Genomic DNA, 4,232 nt, shown 5'->3' on the forward strand with positions numbered 1-4,232 from the left:
AACACTAGGTCCCTGTCATTTAGCCACTTGCCTTCCCATAACTGGGCTCACACTGTTTTGGTTCCTTTCTGCTAAGAATGTCCTCCCAACTTTACTTTTTTTGGATCCTGTGTCTTTGAATTGTCTGTTAATCCTCATCATGTTACCAAAAGCTCAGTTCCTGTTCCTGATGCTAATCCAATAACCAGGGCATGGTTTTGAGAAAAAGAAAAAAGAAGTTTTACTTTTTGCTAGCAAAGGAGAAACACTGGAGACTCCTGTCCAAGAGGCTGTGATTTTGCCCATAGGAAAAATCATAGGGCTTTTAAAGAAGCTATTAAAAAGTTACATTCCAGGCGTGCCTTGATGGTGTGTTGAAAATTCACTTGTTAATTTAAGAGACAGTCACTTCCTAATTCTTCTGGTGATATCTCCTTCCTGTGGAGAACAGATAACTCAAGGTAATCTTGTTACCAGTCCCCAAGTTGGGGGGCGGGGGGCGGCGGAGAGAGAGAGAAGTGCAAAAGAAAAAAATATATATCCTTTAAAAATAAGCAGCAAGGGCTATATTCAAAAGGTAAAGTGGACCACCATTACAATCACAGATACCTGTCTCCTAGGGCAAGCACAGCTAGTGCTCAATACATTTTTGTTAAATGAATGTACAATCATTTTTGAGCTTTAAATTTTTTATTTTTTGCGGTGCCATAAATCGATTAGAGTCTCCCCAGTGCTAGGCAAACACCCTATCATTGAACTACACCTCCAGTATTTTTAATTCAAGAGAATTTTTACTTCGAGTGTTAATTATAAAAGTCAGACTTTAGTTGGACAGAGGGGGTCTACATTACCATAAATCTGGCTACTGCTCTGCCCCAAGGTGGCCCAATACCTAGCAAGACAACTTATCAACTACGGTGTTTCCAGAAACCGGAGGTTGGCGACTCAATCATTTACATACCCACAATGCTTTGCACGTAGGACGTTTCCTAAATTAAAACGGGAAGACTTTTCTTTTTTATTTCTTTATTTCCTCCCTTGTAAATACGTTTTTTTTCTCCAGAATTGTCCAGGATAATAACAGAAATCATCAGCTCTCTTGTGTAGATAGTTACCATTGCCTTTCTAGTAGTTACGGTTACTGGAGGACTGTACGCCACAGCACGGAGGTATACTCTGGTTTCTCTTCAGATCGTATAAATCTTTCGCCTTTTACTAAAGATTTCCGTGGAGAGGAACAATTCTGAGTCTTAATCCAATTTTTTGAGGCCCTGCGCTTGTAGGGCTAATAGTTGTGTGTAAAGACAGACTTGTTTATTATTAATTGAATGTACATTACTTAAACAGTTGCAGAAAGGTTTCATTAATTAACGTAAGCCGCTTTACTTGAATTCTGAGACTGATTTTTAAGTTATAGATGTAATACATTTATTTATTAGTATTATTTTTATTGTTTTTCTCAATATGCTGACGATCAATCCAGTGCTTCACACATGGTAAGGCACAGCATCAGCATTGCGCCACAACCCCAGCTCCAGTTTTTCGTTTTCTGAGATGGGGTTTTTCTTTAATTGTTCAGGTTGTCCTTGAATTTGAGATCCTCAGCATCCCAGCATTGGATAGTATTTTTTAAAAAGTTGGGCTGGGGATGTGGCTCAAGCGGTAGCGTGCCCTCCTGCCATGCGTGCGGCCTGGGTTCGACCCTCAACACCACATACAAAGATGTTGTGTCCGCCAATAAATAAATATTAAAATAATAAAAAAAAAAGTTTCGGGAAAGGGCTTTCCGCGCTTCTTAACGCTTTTGTCAGACAAGTGTTTGCATACCTCACACAAGCCCAGAGACACCTGTTTGGAATCCGGCTCTCAGTGTTACACTCCTGTGAATTAGATTCCTTGAACGACCCCTGCAGCCGTCCTTGGTGGCAGCTCAGGAGGCTGAGGCAGGAGGATCACGAGTTCAAAGCCAGCCTCAGCAAAAATGTGGCGCTAAGCAACTCAGTGAGACCCTGTCTCTAAATAAAATACAGAAATAGGGCTGGGGATGTAGTTCAGTGGATGAGTGCCCCCGAGTTCAATCCCTCAGTATCCCCCTGCCAGTAATGATGATGATGATGATACCCCTGCCCCCTTTAGAGTATAATTGATTGCTTTGTATGTAACATACACTTATATAGGCAAGTACTTTACTGTTATACATGTAATGTACATACATACACACACATGCATCAATAGGCAAGTTCTCTAGACTAAGCTGCATTCCCAGAATGACACTTTAAAATAGGAAATCCATTTAGCTTGATGGAAAACGCAACTGTATTTTAATTTTTCTCTCCTCCGTATTTAGGTCCAGATGGAGAAAAGCTGGGCTGCTTTAGATCAACAATATCAGCCCCTATGATGCCCTCTTGTGACAACCTGTAAAATTACTGCTATTTAACTTCATTTCCTTTGGAAGGACAATTGCTTCAAATACTTGGATTATTCATTCATGCATGCCAACCATTGTCCTAATGTTTGGGATGTATGAGTAAACAAAACAAATATCCCTGTTCGAATGGAGCTTACAGTCAGGTGATGAGATAGAGAATAAGCCAACAACGATGCTTCAAAAATAGAGCAATAGGGTCTGTGAGTATAGAGCGTAGTAAGGTACATTGTAATTTACAAAAAAAGACTAGCCCTAGGTGTGGTAGCACATGCCTGTAATCATGCTGTTTGGGAGGCTAAGGCAGGAAGATCTCGAGTTCAAAGCCAGTCTCAGCAATTTAAAAGCTCCAAGCAACTCAGTGAGACCCTATCTCTAAATAATATATAAAAAAGGGTTGGGGATGTGATTCAGTGGGAAATGCTCCTGGGTTCAATCCCTGGTACAAAAAAAAAACTGAGACCAGCCTGTTACCATGTGGGGATCTGAGGAGGTCTAGAGGATACCTGTATTCCAAACTTTCAGGTCTTTGACTCCATAGTGGAAAAGAAGTTAAAGATGAGTCTGATTTTAGTAAAAAGAGAAAGGGTTATTATATTAGAAAATAAATGGTGAAGATACACTCTCAAGAACAGGATACAGGCAATCTTGAGTGTGAGATGTACTGCCACTTGAGGCCAAGCTTTTATTAGGGTACATAATTAGGTGGGATATGTACAATCCAAAGGGATTGTTTCTCCATTAGGGGACTGGTTAGTATGTAGGTTTCAGCTCACATCAACATCTCTAGCTGTGGTCTATTTGGTGATTAAGCCAAAGAGTCATGGTCCAATTGAATGTTAGCCCACAAAATTAGACTCATGGAGTTAATGATCTCTTCTATTGAAATCTTGTTGCTTCAGAAACTTACAGGAAACTGGAAAGTTACAAAGTAATTGATGAAATGTTCAGTGTATCCTTATATTTTGGCCCTTTTTCTATCTCTTAGGCTCCTTTGTCTGGCTCATGAGTTGCTTACCAACTTTTTGTTCTATATTTTAACAGGGATTATTTTTCCTTTAGAGGCTCAATTTCTATCTCAAGCCTAAGTGATTGAGTGAGACTCTGCCTTGAAATAAAATAATAAGGGCTGGGTGGGGTGCAGTTCAGTAATAGAGCACTTGCCTAGCATCCATAAGAGTCTGGGTTCAATCCCAAGCACTACAAACAAAACAAAACAAAACAAAACTGTCCTTCTTTGAGAAGGTGACTTTTATGTAAAAAGAGGTGAAGGGACGTGAGGGAGTTAGCCATGTGGATAACTATCAGGGGTGAGGTCCTAGGCACAGTAGAAGCCAGTATAAAAACTCCAAAACAAGATCTTGTTTGTCAGAACTAGCCAGGGAGGCCTTTGTATCTGGAGTTGAGTGAAGGAGAGAGAGAAATGGAGACGTAATGGGAGACCAGATCACTTAGGGCCATGTAGACCATAGCAGTGAAATGGGGAGCCTGGCAAGGTTCTGAGCAGAGTGATGACAGAATCTGAAGTTTCAGAGGAAACTAAGTTTCACTCTAGTTGCTGTATTGAAAAGTGAGAGTAGGGCACTAGCAATGAAAGAGGTGAGATATGGGTTCTGGAGACAGTCAGCAGAACAGATGTGTCAAGGAGAGACTTTAAGGGGCACTCCACTATTTTGTCTTGGGTTACAGGGGGATGAGTTACCATCAGTTGAAATGGTAAAGGTGGCCCAGGATTAGAAGTCCATTTTTTTTTTTTTTTTAAAGAGTGAGAGAGGAGAGAGAGAGAGAGAGAATTTTTTAATATTTATTTATTTAGTTAGTTAGT

At 40.3% G+C, this 4,232-nt stretch overlaps 1 non-coding gene across 1 annotated transcript; it reads left to right on the forward strand.

Annotated features, from left to right (window-relative positions):
• The first annotated feature begins 1,150 nt into the window (after positions 1-1,150).
• On the forward strand, positions 1,151-1,266 carry LOC143405393 (U5 spliceosomal RNA). The gene has a single exon (XR_013092090.1). It is a non-coding gene; the product is annotated as a U5 spliceosomal RNA (small nuclear RNA).
• Positions 1,267-4,232: the final 2,966 nt, after the last annotated feature.

The sequence above is a fragment of the Callospermophilus lateralis genome, chromosome 7, assembly GCF_048772815.1.
Source record: "Callospermophilus lateralis isolate mCalLat2 chromosome 7, mCalLat2.hap1, whole genome shotgun sequence".
Lineage (NCBI taxonomy): Eukaryota > Metazoa > Chordata > Mammalia > Rodentia > Sciuridae > Callospermophilus > Callospermophilus lateralis.